This window comes from Pygocentrus nattereri, chromosome 27, assembly GCF_015220715.1.
Source record: "Pygocentrus nattereri isolate fPygNat1 chromosome 27, fPygNat1.pri, whole genome shotgun sequence".
Lineage (NCBI taxonomy): Eukaryota > Metazoa > Chordata > Actinopteri > Characiformes > Serrasalmidae > Pygocentrus > Pygocentrus nattereri.
The window spans coordinates 15677925-15696725 of record NC_051237.1 but is presented as its reverse complement, the minus strand read 5'-3'; the positions used below and the strand labels follow the sequence as shown (position 1 = coordinate 15696725).

Here is an 18801-nt window from a genome sequence, read left to right as displayed (position 1 = left end):
TATTTGGCCAATATTAGTCAAAAAATTAAAGGGCCAGTAAGAATGAATCCGATACAGCTAGCACACAATCATATTGTTGTCATGATAGCTGTTTATTTCTTCTTTTGGGGAAGGAGAGTGTAAAATGAGCGGATTGTGGGGGGTTCACAAAATTCAGAACTGAGTTTAATGATAGGAGAGAATGCTGCCTTATTTTAGTGTTTCCACTTTTTATTAAAGCATTCAGCATTAAAAATTACCATTTTCCAAATGACCAAAGCAGTGTCCTTATATAGTGCTTTAGCTACAACCTAACCCATTTGCCACAAGCTAACATGTTAGTCACGATACAAAGGTACATTATTATGCAATGTGATACAATATAATGCACTGTGACATAATTCAACACAATATGATCTGCTGTATAGTCACATATTTAGTAGTTTGTGAATGAAAGCCCACTGATCATCTTAAGATCCTTAATTAAAACAGCTCATTTTAAAACAGGAAAAGAATAAGGTGGGATTGTATCATTTGTAGTGATATTTAGTGTTAGAGAGCAGTATAAAGTCAGAAACTCTGACATGACACCCGGGCCATCATGAGACTTTGTTTCAGACTGCTTATAAATTACTCTTGTGAAACAGAAACAGCAAGCAGTACATGGCTGAACAACCACAGGGCTAAATATGGTAAAGCATTACAGCACTGACTGAGAATAACTGGATCATTTAGCCTTAATAGCCCTGCGCCACAAACACAAAGTGGGATTTTGGAAGCAAATGCTCTCCATAGAAGATAGAGGTTTGCGCAATGTGGTGTGTTCAGTAGTCGCACTACCTGAAACAACCTCAACCTGTCTAAAACAAGTTCTGTCTTATCCCCCACCATCCTCATATCAGTGATGAGCTGTTTGAAAAAGAGAGCTTGTATTTTATATATATAGTCACTGTCAGAGCAATGGTAAACTTGAACTCCAACATTGCTTGGACGTATCGGAATCAGAATCCTTTATTAATCCCAGAGGGAAATGAGCATTTCTGTCCTTCTGTCCATCATGAAATTTTAACACCATGAAAAGGGCAACTGGAATTTTCAAATTAAGCAAAAAGGATAAAAATGGATTTTTTTCAACAAGGCTTTTGCATGACAAGAACTATTCAATATATATACTTCAGATTAGGTGCAAAATAATCCACTTAAATATGGAAGGGGAACGTCAACAAAAACATAGGAGTTTCCAAAACTAACGTTTTTTTCTTTTCCTTGCAAAATGAAGAAATTGTACTAAATGATTATTTAGACTGGAAATTAATAAAGGAAAGTGTAGTCTCTGACTTTTGTAACGTAGAATAAACATAGAGTAAACCATTTGTAATTTTGGACAATAGTCCGTTCAAACAGTGTAAAGGCCAGCTGGCAATTTAAAATTAGCAATAACAAGACTTTATACTGTACAGTCTGCAGCCCACATATGGCCATGCACAATTTGTCTGTTGACATTTACACAGTGCAACACTGATTAGCTTTTATGGGTGGGAGTGATGCTAGTGTGAGTTTATCAAGCACAGCAGTGGTCCAACATTTGTGGTCAGACAATGCCCACTAATGAAGGGCTGGACGCCAGCTAACATATTACAGGCTACAGTCTAAATACTTTAAATCATCATAGGTGCACCACTTGGAAGCATTTCTTAAGTGGCTGATGTGTGTGTGCGTTCAGAGCACCAGCCGTTTCGGCCACAGTGACTCACTGACTGCATTTATCTTCTTGTAATGCGCCTAAGCACTATGGGTGAGTGTGTTTGGAACAAGCCATGATGTGATTGTTATCGTTTTAATGCTATTTGTGCTGTGGACAAGAGGATGTTTATTCAGCACTAAGGAGATTCTGTTTAAAAAAGTACTACATTAAAGTTGTCTGTCACAGTCAGAGACCACCATCATAAATCATACACCACCAGTAATAAAAGCTCACAAATTCATTAATGTTAATTAGTTAATGACTGTATTTTAAGGTTATTTGTTGGATATAATGTTCAGTCAAAGTGGGACTGGGCAGGTATAACAATAGTGTACATGACAGACATAGAAGGGGGAGGCGTAACAGCATGGCTGAGATGCAGCATTTATCCACCGGGACTGAAAAAGAGCAACAAGGCTGCTGATAATGAGACGAGACAGCAAGCTACACGTTGCTACATGTTGCGTTGCTCAAATAGCCGTCATTATTCAAGTGTGAGCAAGTTTTTAAAAAATGTTGGGGAACTTTTTCACTTGCTTGTTGCTGCTAGAGTTCAAAGTAGGAAAATGCTCACTAAATTTCAGTCTTTGGGTGAGCCACACACGGCTATGCAGCACATTACATAGGCAGAGACATGATACAAGACAGAGAACTCTACAACCCAAATGATGCAAAATATTTTAAAAGGTTTGAGAGATTTGTGTTTCAGTCAGCATATGCAAGTTGTCCTACTTTGTCAACATGTCCATCCATAGTGCATATTCATCACTTGCTCACTACATAAAACTAAATTTTATTTTATAAAATATATTTTATCTCATGAAAATTGCCTTCCACTGTATTTTTATGTTTATGATACTTTAATAGACATCAGTGTCTGACTAATTAATGACGTTCTATTAAAAGACTGGTTTACCAAGAGAGACGCTGGAGTATTTTGTCCTAAAATGGGTTCATGAAGCCAGTCTTGTTACAAAAATGACAACAGGACATTAGAGTCATAATTACTCTTTTAGTACTTTTACTTTCAGTACTTAAGTACATTTGAAGGCAAATGCTTTTGTGCTTTTACTGAAGTGGGGTCTAAAGGGAGGAACTTCTATTTTACTGGAGTCATATTTTATCTTGGGTATCTACATTTTAACTCAAGTACATGGTTTGCGTACTTTGTCCACCACTGGTCATGACGCACATGGTTCAAGACCTTATTAGGAGGTGGTGTGTTTCAGGACGCAGACTCTTTCACATTATTCAACGTCACCAGCAATTACAACTGATGCCTTTGTGGGTGGTGATGTCTTAACACACAAATACGATCTTATCACTTGCCAGTAACATTGTGGACGGTCATCTCAAAAGACCTGATTTGAGCAACAAATCTAAACATAGGCAAAATGGCTCCAATCTGATTTGAAAAGATCTGTTTGTGTGTCCACACAGCTCTGAAAACATCAGGTCTGTGTCACATAACAGCAAAACATCTGATCTGTGCCACTTCAGCTTGGTAATGTGAAAGCAGGCCAGATTTTTTCAGAGCAGGTCTGTTGTTCATGACGCACATGGTTCATGACCTTATTAGGATGTTTCAGTTTCAGTTTCAGGATGCAGCCTCATTCAAATTAATGACAGATTTGAGCTGCTTCAATACACAAATATGAACCATCAAATTAAAAAGATTGGGACTGAGAAAAAATCGGAATTGAGCAATGAGACTTGTAACGTGAGCATAATAATAATCAGAGTAAACTGAGTCTGTATAAAACATGTGAAGTAAGTCAGAATAATTAAAAAAACACAATAAAACATTAGAAAATACTTAGGTACTAAACTGTACTAATGATGTGCATATGCGGGGTAGGACCGCTTGATGGGCGGGACAAATTGGCCTCAGTCCTTCAACAGAGCTCCTAAAACATCTGTTTGTTCCTGAAGCCATTATTTCAAACCACAAATTCAGCACCAGTGTCTTAATTGTATGAGCTTTTTTCTGTTTCAGTTGAAGTGGTTTAACTACACCCAAATGCAGTATAGATTACACTAACAAACCTTTTAGGTCCTGCTTATAGAGAAATCAATACTCCATTATCTATATGTGACTGGGGGACATTTATCTGGTCAGTACAACATAAACTTTTCTAGTTCTTCTGTAAATTCAGCCCAAATTCTTTACACATCACACTCCCCTGCACCATAACAAAGACAGTACAGAAAACAAGAAACATTCCTTTGTTCCTATCATGTTTACTTTCTCCCCCCATTTAGTTTTTAAGAGTTCCATCTAGTGGATTCAAAGGGAAGAAACGTTGTAGAAGGTGTTGAACAAACAGAAGCTGAGTGAGAAAATGGACAGCAGTTAAGTAAAGCCTCTCAAACAGAGCCGTCTTTTTTACACTGAAGCAGCGAAGGGTCTGAGCAGTGTGCCACTGTACGTGCTGTAGTGTTTACAGGAAAGGTGAGCCGGTCGGGAAGAGGCGGAGTTTTCGGATGATGGCTGTGCAATGAGCTTCCAGGCAACTGCACAGCAAGTATATTACAGAGAAACACACACATTACACCATTCATTTCTTCAGATGAGACGTACAATCAGATGTGTTCGTTTCTGTTATTCCCTTGTCTTATGAAAACACTGGTCCTCAGTTTAACAGTGAATGTTCCTCGTTTAGTTTCTCCAGTGTTATAACATCTACATGGGTAAGTTTTTTTTATGCTTCTACAAGCCTAAAAGAGAGGGAGACCTACTGTAGACAGGAAATGGACAAAAATGCTTCCTTAGCCAGTGACTTTTCATATGTGCTACAAATTCTACACTTAAGTTTGCTCACTGTGAATCAAAGAACTTTTTTCACTTTCCTTTACAGGGAAATTACTGTATGGTGTTTTTTTTTAACTGTACAGTGTTTTTCCAATAACAAGCCAGATCTGAAGGCCCTTCTGGAAGAAAAGAAGAGGGCATTTTGATCTGGAAACAAAGAGGAAATGAGGAGAGTACGGAAGGAGCTGTGGAGGAAAATCAGGGAGGGCAAAGACCAGTACAGGAAGAGAATGGAAGGCCAGCTGCAACAGAACTGCATACCCCAGTGATCTGCATGGCTACAGAGCAGTGGCACGGACCTCCACAGATCCCTCGCTCATCAAGCACTGTTAGAATCATGTTCTTTGATCTATCAAGTGCTTTCAACACCATCAAGTCCACTCTACTAGGGTGCAAGATGGAGAGAGCAGGGGTGGATCATCATCTCATCACATGGACTATGGACTACCTCACAAACAGACCGCAGTACGTGCGACTTAAGGACTGTGTATCAGAAACACTACTCTAAGGCACAGGGGCCCCACAGGGAACAGTCCTGGCCCCATTCCTCTTCACCCTCTACACTGCCGACTTCACCCACAACACCTCAACCTGTCACCTCAGAAATTCTCTGATGACTCTGCCATCGTTGGCTACATCTCAGACAACGATGAAAGGGAATACAGAGAAGTTACAGGGAATTTTGTGGACTGTTGCCAGCAGAACTGCCTCCAGATCAACACGGCTAAAGCCAAAGAGCTGGTGGTGGATTTCCGCAGGTTCTCCTCACCCACTTCAGTGAACAAGTACCTGGGTGTTCATCTAAACAACAAACTGGACTGGTCTGACAACAGACACACCCTGTATAAGAAAGGCCAGAGCAGACTCCACCTGCTGAGGAGGCTCCGGTCCTCTGGAACACAGGGTGGACTTCTCCACTCTTTATATTATTGTCTGCTGGGGAGGTGGCATTACAGCAGCAGACAGGAAGAAACTGGACAAGCTTATCAGGAAGGCTAGTTCTGTCCTGCGCTGTGCGGTGGATCCAGTGGGGGAGGTGCTGGAGAGGAGGATGTTGGCCAAGCTTGCATCCATAATGGTCAACCCCTCTTACCCACTACAGGAGGCAGTTGCAGCACTGGGCAGCTCCTTCAGTGACAGGCTCCTCCACCTGCAATGCGGAAAAGAGATACCGCAGCTCCTTTCTCCCCACTGCTGTTCGGCTCTGCAATCAGAACCTCCCCAAGCAGATACTCCTTCATAAACACACTATGGATTCACACGTCACTCTATCATCATAGTGCACTCCATCACGAACACACCACATAGACCTGTATCTTATCCCACCTCTAATTAATGTGCAATATCTGCTGCTGATAGATGGTACAAGTGCAATACATACGCAAGTTCTGTGTAATATCTACAATTTCTGTGCGATATCCAGTCATTACCTGCTCAGAAATGTGCAATATCCATACAACTGCATGTGTAAACTGTAAATTTGCACAGTTTCTCAAGTCTCTTTTTATTTTTTATATTTTTCTGCTAACAGACGCCTTGGTTGTTTATTTATTTCTATAGTATATCTTATATTTTGTATTTTGTATGATGCACATCTTTGCCTACTTACTGCTCTTTATCTGCTTACTGTGTATTCTGCTGTAACAATGCAAATTTCCCCCAATGGGATATTAAAAGTTGATCTTATCTTATCTTATCTTACTAAGCATAGACTTTTTGACCAGAATGCATACCACAATTCGTCTTTTGCAACAACTCTTCGTTTCTTTTTCCCTCCCAGAATCTTATGGTAAGTTCTCTGCTGTCGTTATGGGTCATTTTCATTTGCGTCAATAAGGATAATATCACTCTGATAAAGTCACAGATTGAAATATAGGTGAAATGAAGCTTTCAGTCAAGGTGCTTTCTTGTAATCTGTTGAGTGAAGGATCAAACTTAACCTCAGTACAGATCAGTAAAATGACATGTTACTATTAACTGAAAGATCACATGAGCTTTTACATGACCAGTGTTAACAACTGTTTCAGAGCCCACAGAGAGTGATCTGAAATGCTTCAACGATTATGATGCAGAGATGAAGTGTCACATGATTTCGGACAAACTCCACTGTCCTGCATACAAACTCAGTGTGACTGAAGAGGCATTACGTGTCAGAAATGATTTAGTCCAGCACAGCAGATAAACTCAGTTATCATTTCCTTACAGTGTATTAGTTCTGTGTGTAACATTATCCTTTCATATTTTCCAGATATTCATGTCGTTTTGAGCATTTCCCTCCCAAAACCTTCTTCTTCTTCTTTCGGCTGCTCCCTTTAGGGGCGCCACAGCGGATCATCTGCCTCAATCTTGCCCTATCCATTGCCTCCTCTACTTTCACACCAACTATCTCCATGTCCACCTTCACTACATCAAAACCTTCTTCTTCTTCTTTCGGCTGCTCCCTTTAGGGGCGCCACAGCGGATCATCTGCCTCAATCTTGCCCTATCCATTGCCTCCTCTACTTTCACACCAACTATCTCCATGTCCACCTTCACTACATCCATAAACCTTCTCTGAGGTCTACCTCTTCTCCTTCTACCCGGCAGCTCCATCTCCAACATTCTTTGCCCAATATATCCACTATTCCTCCTCAACACATGTCCAAACCATCTCAACCTGGCCTCTCTGGCTTTATCTCCAAACTGCTCCACCTTCACTGACCCTCTGATCTGCTCATTTCTAATCTTGTCCATCCTTGTCGCTCCCAACGAAAATCTCAGCATCTTCATCTCCGCCACCTCCAGCTCAGCCTCCTGTCTTTTAGACAGAGCCACAGTCTCCAAACCAAACATCATAGCAGGACGCGCTACTGTCTTGTAAACCTTCCCTTTCACTCTTGCTGCTGTCCTTCTGTCACACTTCAGCCCTGAAACCCGTCTCCACCCACTCCATCCTGCCTGCACCCTCTTCCTCTTTTTTGCATTGTCCATTGCTCTGGATGGTTGACCCAAGATATTTGAAGTCATCCACCTTTACGACCTCTACTCCTTGCATCTTCAACCCTCCCAAAACCTGCGAATGCAAATTCCAACGGTTACACTTTATCCTCACAGAGAACTTCACAGCTCCTCTGTATAGAGGAGAGAAACTTTTGGAAAGAAAAAGAATCTCAGTTTTACTCCATCATTATTTTTATCATTAATATTTAGTTTTCTTAATTTGTTTTTTAATAATTTTCTTCATTATGTCATGCTGAAATTTTGTGAAACTTTCTTGGTGATTGGTCACACCACTGGCTATTCAGATATATCCTTTTAAACAGAGCCTAACAAACTTAAATTTTTATACTACGCTGGATGCGTTAAGAAGTTCTACTGCGGTTCTTAGGGTTACTGAGTGCATAGGTGGGCTATTGGCCTGGTATCATTGTGTTTTTTACCCTGGTTGTTTTTTGGAAGGGTAATTTTACTTTTATTTGACTCATTATATTTTACAAAAGTAACAATACCTTTATTGAGGCTTTAGGCTGCCCTGCTCTCCTCTAGTGATGCATTACCTGCTATCCTGTTCCTCTAAATTTACATTTTGCTGTCAAATCTGTAGGGCTTGTTATAAAAGCCTCTTGCAATTTGTAATCAGTATCTTTAGATTCTGTTTGTGGAAAAGTAGATAATAACAGAAACACCCAAAGATACATTTCTGAAGAACACCTAATAAGGAGCGAAGCAGTCTTTAGCCTTAAAACAGTTTCAGTTTCATTCCTTCTTGGAACAATGTCACATAAGTGGAGGGGGATTTCTTCAATGTGCCGCTTTCAATGTGAAATGATGTTTAGATTGGGTTGCAGGGGGTTTGAAAGGCATTTAACTTTTTCCTTGTTCTCATGGAAATCACTCTTGAATTTGTTTAGCAGTGTGTATGGAAGCAATATAGAACACATCTATAGACCCATGAACACATCACACACAGTCAGGAACATTAGGAACAGTGTATACTCCACAGGGCGCACAAAAGGTCATCATATTCTTTTAGTCCTTTGACTTGTAGTCAGGTTTCAGTTTTGGTACTGGGAAGAAAAAGTGGTATTGTCTCATCTCTGTTCAGCTAATGACAAACTGAGTGCAGGTTCAGGTTTGTGGCTATTTCTGAGGCCAAATTATTCTTTTTGTGATCACTGTCGATTAGTCAGTATACATTAAATGACATTTTACACAAGCATGATAAACACAGGAGATGATCGTTTATTGTTCGTCCACACAGGTGATACGTTTGGAAAAAGGACGAACGGAATATGAGATTGTGGGTAGAAATCTTCAGCCCAACTCCGATTATGTCGTGACGGCAGGAGTGAGCACAGACTACAACCAGACTTTGAGGTTCAGTGACTATAGTCAACCATACGAGTTCAGAACACGTAGGTTTCATTAAACATTCCAGTAAACCACGCACTGAGGAATGACTGTGTATTTAACTGGATTACACGTCTCTGTGTCTTCAGCCATGTTTTTACAGGTTATTCTACATGTTTACATGTTTCTGTGCCCCCAGCCGTATCTACAGAGACTGTTCTCAAGATATGAATTCCCATGTTATGCGTCATACTGATCTTATTTATATCCACCACTTTTTCCTGTTACAACAAGTCAGACCACTTTCACTTTGAATATTCTTGTGTGTGCCCACCCACACTCACATTTATGTTATGATACAGTGCTTTGTTTGGAGAGATACTCATGCCTATTTGCTCATATGTTCTGATGCCAAGCTAATTTGATGGATTCAGATCGATTTGTCTGGACCTGTAAATGACAGTTAAATGACGGCTGTTTTCACCGCTTTTTTACAGAATGAAGAGAGAGTTGTGGGATACATATCCAACTCCAAAAATCACTTCAAGTTTTAAAAATCAGGTAAAAACCTTGTAGCAGAAATACATTCTTTTATGTTTGGTTATGGTAATGGTATATTCCTCAAAAAAGGAGTGGAGTTTATTACCGTAATCTGCCTTGCTTTTGCTTTACTGTTTATCAGATTGACATCTTGCTTCCCTTTGAAAATGAGTTCTCTCCCATCCATGTTGAACATTCCTCACTGGAACTGATGGGGAACAAGACTTGGTAAGGTTTTCTTATATAGACTTGAAATCTATTAATGGAGAATGACTTAGTTTGTAATCTCAACTCTGCTCTGAAACTCCTTTGTTCTTCCTCCAAAAGCTCAACTTCTCAAGCAGATGTCAGCAGAGAACATCATAATCACCAGAGTATCAGGAGCAGTGCTGATTCAGCTTCAGGGGGTCATGCTCCAGTGCACTCTGGCAGTGTTGGTCTGGACAAAGTCACTGTAAATGCCACAGTAAATAAGATGGAAACATCAATGTCCTACAGCGCACTTGAAAATCAATCAAGAGCCACTGTCACAGTCAACTCCACCTCTGGAACTGGACAGGATTCAGGGAATAGCTCAGGATTGTTGTCCTTCACCAATAAGTGCTATTTTGATGCAGGCTTCTCTTTGTTGACCCAGCCCTCCGACTCTTCTGAGAAAGAGAATTTACTCTACTCTGAATAACTCTGACTCATCCCTCAGTAACAGATGCTTTTTGGAATCACATTCTGACAGTTCCTCCTTTCTGCACCAGTCTAAACCAGAAGAAGATGCATCTGCGAACCAAGCATTTGTCAGCTTTCACAATGACTTTTAATCCGATCAGAGAAAAGCCTATTTGCTGCAATAAACCAAGGACGTTGCTGTACCTGCCTGTGAAAGCATGGTTATCCCAGTTGATGATGGATATCAATCTCTTCCAAGCTTGGACCAAAACACATGGAGCTCTGACCACAGCACTGAACTAGAGCAGAACATTGCTCAGGCTGTAGCTCAGCCGGCCCACCACAACACCGACATTCGAAAGTTTTTGCGGTCCTGTTTCTCCCGGCATTCAAATCAACTGTTCTTATTAAAAAGTGTGATGTCACAGCTCAAAATTAAACATAGTTGCAATACACTGTAACATAGAATGTGAATAGAATGCTTCTAAAATACTTTTTTGATCCTACACCCGGGGAAATTCCACCTCCGCATTTAACCCATCCTTGAAGTGAAACACCACATACACACTACTGAACACACACACTAGGGGGCAGTGAGCACACTTTCCCAGAGTGGTGGGCAGCCCTATCCACGGCGCCTGGGGAGCAGTTGGGGGTTAGGTGTCTTGCTCAAGGACACCTCAGTCATGGACTGTCGGCCCTGGGGATCGAACCGGCAACCTTCCGGTCACAGGGCCAGATCCCTAACCTTCTTGTAGTTGTATTTCTAAGCAAAAATAGGGTAACGCATCTTTTAGAGAACAATATGGCATTTTCTGTCCATTTTAGTGCACCATTTCTATTTACTTGCTTGAGTTTGACATATTGGGGGGAAAAAGTAAAACACTGAGTGTAAATTGAATATACATGTATGTCCTATAATATTTCTACAATCACATTTAATGTTTATATTTGCCATCATGCTAAATTCAGCAAAATACAGTAATTGTGCATTAGTCAAACATGTAATTCGACCAGGGGTGTCCAAATTTTTGCATACTACTGTATACTGAAAGGTTTCTTATGTGGAGATTCTTATATGCATTCTTGCTAATACACTCCTATGCACTCCTATGATTTAATACATTGGTCATCAAAGACAAAGAATTTGATATTTACTTTAAAAATTAGTGGACGTTGTTTATGGAAACCAACGATTTAAAAGAAAAGTCTCCCGCATTATTATGGGAAGCATCAAAAGCAGTGATGAGAGGCAAAATCATATATTCAGTACATAAGAAAAAAGAAGGATTAAGAAAAGCAAAATGACCTAGAACAGCAATTAAAGCAACTCCAGAGTTCATATGCAGAAAATCCCATTGAAAAAATTCTTATAAACAGTAAATGAGACTAAAGCCCAGCAAGATACTCTTATCAATAAAAAAAACACAGCTTTTACTTTTTACGACTTAGACAAAACCACTTTGAGCATAATGACAAATCAACTTTTCAGCAAACCGGTTAACACAAAACAGAGGAAAACACACTATAACCACCATGCAAGACTTGTCAGGAGACAATACCCAAAATCCCAAAATAATAAATGAAATTTTGAAAATGACTATAAGACCTAATAATATCATGACCACCTCCTTGTTTCTATGCTCCTTGCCCATTTACTATCAGCTCCACTTACTATATATGTGCACTTAGTAGTTCTACAATTACAGACTGTAGTCTGGTGGTCAGGACCCCCACGGACCCTCACAGAGCAGGTACTATTTGGGTGGTGGATCATTCTCAGCTCTGCAGTAACACTGATGTGATGGTGGTGTGTTGGTGTGTGTTGCGCTGGTCTGATTGGTCTCTCAGTGCTGCTGGAGTCTTTAAACACTGTGTCCAGACACGACAGCTCATCTGCTGCTGCACAGTTTGTGGTCGTCGTCCTCTAGTCTTTCATCAGTGGTCACAGGACGCTGCCCACAGGACGCTGTTGGCTGGATATTTTTGGTTAGTAGACTATTCTCAGTCCAGCAGAGACACTGAGGTGTTTAGATACCAGCACTGACGCACAGTTCTGGACAGAAATCTATAAAAATATCTTTAGAATGAGTAAGAACATTAAGACACAACTAATTCAATATAAAATCACTCATAGGACACGTATTATGCAATGTAAATTGTTCAAAATGGGACTTTTTGAACAATTCAAGCATATGTACACAATGTACAACTAGCAAAACTTATGATTCTTTTCACATGTTCTGGATTTGCAGGCCAGTCCACCAATTCTGGGAAAAAATAAACCCAATTATCTTTGTATTTGGGGAGCAGCATGTCACCCTCCCTATGCCTCTTACGTGACCTCTCAGAAGTAGGAATCATTAGTCAAAGATACAGTTCCATTACTTATAGAATTACCTATATCACTGTGGATATGTATACAAGTACTTATATACAAATAATAATATACAGTGTGTGTATATGTACATGTATACACATATATGTATTTGGACACTTTGTATATTTGTAATTCAATTTATTTTATATAATACAGTAGATATTATGATGCATGATATCTGTGCAGGCATGTGAGATGCTATGGCTTCTTTCAGGGACTCCCCCTCCAATCCTGCCCTCCCATTTTTTAATGAATTAATTTTTTTGCTGTGCCCTACTGCCTCCCTGGATCCCCCCGCTCAGGCAGAGCTCCACTGTCTCCTCAGAAAGAGTGAAATCAGAGGCTTCCCCTATTTATTTGTGCTTATGAGTTAATGAGTTTAACCCTGAAAAAAAATATGAATATATCACAAAACCAATATGTTAAATTCAGAAAATAATTAGCATGAAATTGTACATACAGTGTCCATATGTAATGCTCTACGCCTAACGTGATACAGTATAATACACTGTGACATAATTCAATACAATATGACACGCTGTATTGTCACATGCTTAGTAGTTTTAGAATGAAACCCACTTTGAGATGATCATCTTAAGTTCTTCAATTAAAATGAGCTAATTTGACAATTGGTATTGGCCAATAGTTTCAGTGTCGGTACTGAATCAGTATGGAAAAGAAAAAGGTGGTATTGTATCATTTGTAGTGATATTTAGTGTTAGAGAGCAGTATAAAGTCAGAAGCTCTGACACGACACCAGGGCCATTATTAGGCCTCCAAACCTAAACACATGGCTGAACAACCACAGGGCTAAATATGGTTAATCATTACAGCACTGACTGAGAACAACTAGATCATTTAACCTACCTTAATAGCCCGGTGCTATAAACACAAAGCAGGACTTTGGAAGCAAATGCTCTCCATAGAAGCCCCAGGTGCAGGTTTGGACTGCGCAATGTGGTGTGTTCAGTGGTCCTACTACCTGAAACAACCTGACTAAAACAAGTTCTTATCAAGGTCTTATCCTTCACCATCCTCATACCAGTGATGAGCAGTTTATATTTCATATGTAGTCAATATAGTCACTGTCAGAACAAAACCTTGCATCTCAAAAATGGTAACTTGAACTTCAAAACGGCTTCAATTTAAAATCTGTCTGTTTATCGTGATTTTTTTTTTTTGACCGTTTCTGTTGGTCCATTCAAACCATGAAAAGGCCAGCCGGCGTTTTCAAATCTGCAATAACAAGACTCTATACTGCACTATGCTACACAGTCTGCAGCCCACATATGGTCACGTACAATTTGTCTGTTGCCATTTACACAGTTCAACACTGATTAGTCTCTGTGGGTGAATGAAATAACTGCCAAATGTGAAAATGACACCAACTGTGGACAAGACGATGTGCATTCATCAATAAGGAGATTCTGCTCAAAAAATGAATAAAGTTGTCTGTCAGAGTCTCAGACTTAACCATTGTATAGGTACAACATCAGTAATAAGAACTCACATATTCATTAATTAGAAAATTCCTCAAGCAGTGCTTGTTCTTATATTTTATAGTTCCATGTGACACATTTTAATAGTTTTTGTTAGATAGGCCTACTAAATATTTCTAACATGTGCAGGACACTCTAATAGGCCTAAGACGTTAAAATGCTCAGAATCAGACTGGGCAAGTACAATAGCAATGAGGTACATTATATTTCTGCCTTCCATACAGACATAGTAGCAGGTGGCCTAAAAGGATGGGTCATTTATCCATGGGGGCTTAAAAATAGCAAAACGTCTGTAGATCAAAAATGTTGGAAAACTTTTTTACTTCAGTTTTGCAGTCAGCAAGCTATGAATATGCACTATGGATGGACATGTTAATAAGGTCCTAGCACAAACCCTAAGCTAACATTGATGTTGGCTGAAACACAAATGGCTTTAAGTTTTCCTTATTTTGCATCGTTTGGGTTGTAGAGTTCAACATGCCATGGCCTATGTAAGGATATTTATAGCCATACATTTGAATCATATATGGCTATGAATGGCATTACATAGGCTATGACATGATGAGCCCGACAACCTTAGGGTCCATGCTAGGACCTTCTTAACATGTCCATCCATAGCGCATATTCATAGCTTGCTGACTGCATAAACCTTTTGGTAGGATACTATAAGTGCCTAAATGACCTCACCAGAAAATGTTACCCATATTAAAATAATAGGTAGGATACTGTGGTAGTCTAATCATCTTATCAATAAATGCTATCAACAGTAGTATATTTTGATGGCCTTAGGCTATGTTCACATTACCATGCTGAAGTGGCACAAAACAAGTTTCCTTGGCTTAATGTAAAACCAATCTGATTTGTGTGCACACGCTAATCAGATCTGAGGCACTTTGGCTATGTTCAACGATGATGCCAAATCCAGAGTGGCACAAGTGCTGGAATCCCATTTAACAGTGTTGTTGTTCAGCATGTTGCAAATGGTGCAAAAGACACTTTAAATTTGATTTGAGCAGCCAGAGCATCCAAAACCACCTCCAAATGTGGTTTAGATCACATTAGAAAAAATCTGATTTTATGTTTTTGCTGTCCAGATTATTAGAAATCAATCTGGATACAATTTGGATATGCTGAAAATTATTAGTTCTGGGCTGGCAATCTGAACAAGGCCGAATGTGGCTCAGAACTGATTTGATAAGGCCTGTTTGTGTGTCCAAACAGCGCTGAAAACATCAGGTCTGTGTCACATTAGGACAAAATATCAGATCTGTGCCAACTCCGCTTGCTCAGACCACATTGTGCCAACTCAACTTGCTCAGACCACAGAGCTGCCTAGTTTGTTTATTGTTCATGATACATGATAGTCATTCATGTGACCTTATTAGGACGTGCACATGCTGGTCATTTCAGGATGCAGGCTCATTCACAGTAATGACAGATTTACATCATTTACCTACACAAATGTGAACCATCAAATTAGAAATATGGGATCTGAACAAAAAACAGGAATTGCAGCTTGTAACATGAGCATCACCTTATGAGAGACTAAGTAATCAGAGTAAACAGAGTCTGTATAAAACACATGAAGTCAGAATTTACACGGAAAATACAAAAAATGTTAGGAACAAACATGAGGTACACTATACTAATGACATGCATATGAAAGGCGGGATCACTTGATGGGCAGGACGAACTGGCCCCAGTCCTCCAGCAGAGCTGCTAAAACTATGCACTGTTTGTTCCTGAAGTTGTAAACCATGAATTCAACGTCATGGTCTTACTTCCATGACTACACAACTACACCCAAATGCAGTATGAACATGCCTTTTGGGTCCTGCTTATAGAGAAATCATTTCTCTATGAAATGGGACCGGGGGACATTTAGTTCTTCTGTGAATTCAGCCCACATTCTTTACACATCACATCCCCCCTGCTTCATAACAAAAACAAAGTGCAGAAAAACTTTTTTTTTGTTCTTCTCATGTTCACTTTCTGCCCCTCATTTAGTTTTTAAGAGTTCCATCTAGTGGATTTGGAAGGAATAAAGAGAGTAAAGACAGAAAATGGACAGCAGTTAAGTAAAGCCTCTCAAACAGAGCCATCTCTCTTTTTTTGACACTGTAGCAGTGAAAGATCTGAGCAGTGTGCCACTGCAAGCCCTGTAGTGTTTACAGGAAAGGCGAGCCGGGTTGGGAATAGGCGGAGTTTTCTGGCGATGGCTGAGAAGATCTACGTGGGTAAGCAGTTTTTTTTTATGCTTCTACATTCCTGGGGAGACCTACTGCTAACTGGAAATGTACAAAAACACTATTAGGCTGTGACTCTTTTCACACGGTTTCACATAGTCTATAAACAAACTATAAATATTTGTGATATTTCTAGAACAATTCTTCTTTTGTAACAACTCTTCATTCCTTTTTCCCTCCCAGAATCTTATGGTAAGTTCTCTGCCGTCGTTATGGGTCATTTTCATTTGCATAAATAAGGATAATATCACTCTGATTGATGATTTAGTCCAGCGCAGCAGATAAACTCAGTTAAGATTTCTTTACAGTGTATTAGTTCTGTGTGTAACATTATCCTTTCGTATTTTCCAGATATTCATGCGCATTTTGAGCATTTCCCTCCCAAAGCCTGCGAAGGAAATTCCAACGCGTTCACTTTATCCTCACAGAGAACTTCACAGCTCCTCTGTATAGAGGAGAGAAGCTTGTGCTCACTAAAAAAAATCAACACTGATGGAAGCAGTCAGTCAGAACTGGTGAAACACCTAATACAAACATTGTATGATTGTGATGCTCAGTAGTGCAACGCTGATGTTCTCATAGACTCCTAGTTATTCCTAATACCAATATTACTGCGGTTAATATTAGTAATATAATCACTTGTAGGTAGTTTGACCAGAGGAGGATGGGTCCCCCCTGGTGAGCCTGGTTCCTCCCAAGGTTTCTTCCTCAGTTCTGAGGAAGTTTTTCCTTGCCACTGTTGCCCCTGGCTTGCCCACTGGGGGGTTTCTGTACATTCTTACAGTTCTCTTGAAACTTTGTCTTTTCTGAAATTCTGTAAAGCTGCTTTGTGACAACATCCGTTGTAAAAAGCGCTATAAAAATAAATTTGATGATTTGATTTAGTGACTAACTACATTTGCTGCATTACACCATGGATGTTTCTTGAGTGTTAAGGCGTAGTCAGTAATATTTAGTTAGTGTGTCATGCTGAAAATTTGTAATGCTTTGCGATTGATCACACCGCTGGCTTTTGAGATTTTACTGTAGACTGAAAAAATGAAATCAGAATAACAGAGCCTAACAAACTTCGATTCCTAAGCTGGGATGGGCTAAGAAGTTTTTGGCTTGGCTCCAGGAATTAGATTTTCTTACTACTTAATACTAGAACACTCAGATCATTTGAATCTGCTTAACAAATTAATTTGATCCAACTTTCAGTTCCATTTCTGTTCCACTCACAAATGTCAAATTGTTCAATCTTTTTTTAAGCATTAACTACATGTCAGTTTAATTAGGGAAGATGAAGACATACTTGGCAATCCCACCTCTCATTGTACGTTTGAAGTTGTGTGTATAACAAATGTTTGTACCAAAATAAATGCATTTGCATAGAGCAAAATAAGTTCTGCAATGGATTCTCTTAATTCTTTACTTACCTGTAGCACACAAAATAAAATGATGCTTTCATTTAACCCGAAATGTATCAGCTATTCCAGTGGATCTCAACCTTGGTCCTAGTGTTTACCCTGCCCTGCATTTTTTGTGTTTTCCCTCCAGGGAAACACTACAATGTGCAAGATGAGGGATACTTTAGGACCAGGTTTGATATGGGCAGTATTTCATTGACACTCAGCTGCATTGCATCATAAAATGTAGACCAGCATTATCTGAAAGCACTAACATGTGGGGCTAAGATGACAACTTCCTAACTGTGAATGGAGGCCTTTGCCATTTTCTCACTAAGCTTTATTCCACGTCTTTACTCCATGCAGGAGCTCCAGTCTGACCTGCTCCAAACTGTCTTCTGTTCTGCCTTGTTGATGAGGTGGCAAGTAGTTTACCTCTGCCTTTTTCAGCTTCTTTACATTTTTTGCAGCTAACTTCTCATGTGCTCGCTTCTTCTTGAGAGAGTTCATTTCAAGCTCAGGGCATCCAAGCGATTCAGCAGATCTGGCTCTAAATAGTTAGCATGGTATGATTGAGCTGTGATGTCAACATCAGTGAGTAATTTGAAAATCACTCAAAATCCTTATATTATTGCTCTTTTTTGGCCTTCAAATTCCAACAAAAGGTTAAAACAGTGACATGATTCCAAAATCAGATCACTCATCAGACTCTGCCCTCACAATCCAGAGTGATTACATCCACCTGAGACCATCCATCAGCCAGAAATTCAGCTCCAAAATCACCAAAACCCCACTCACTACTTTTACATCTCTGCTTTTAGCCTTCATCTTATAAACAAAGGGTTAAAAACAGCAACATCAGAACACTCAGAGGAGCCTGCCATCGCTAGCCAGAATGAAAGAAACCAGCTCTAACATTACCAACCCAGAACAAACACAGCCAGATGACTGTAAAACTTACTATTAGCGCTCTGCTTTAGCCTCGAACAGGCATCAAAAGGGTTAAACTCCATCAGCAGTACACACACTAACATTTTCTAAGCTGCTTCTCCCTCAGGGTCGCGGGGGGGGGGGGGGGGGGGGGGGTTCCATCAGCAGTACAACTGATTTAATTTAATGAAGGACTGATTAAACTAGAAAAGTGCCTTTCCTAAAGGAAACGCAGGATAGTTGTGCAGCGGATACTATGTAAGTCTATACGAGGAATGAGGGATAAAAACC

General features: G+C 39.8%; 1 long non-coding RNA gene across 1 annotated transcript; it reads left to right on the top strand.

Annotated features, from left to right (window-relative positions):
* The first annotated feature begins 9188 nt into the window (after window positions 1-9188).
* Window positions 9189-9820, top strand: LOC108433120. The gene is made up of 3 exons (XR_001858273.1): window positions 9189-9425; window positions 9547-9632; window positions 9732-9820. It is a non-coding gene; the product is annotated as an uncharacterized LOC108433120 (long non-coding RNA).
* The last annotated feature ends 8981 nt before the right edge of the window (window positions 9821-18801 follow it).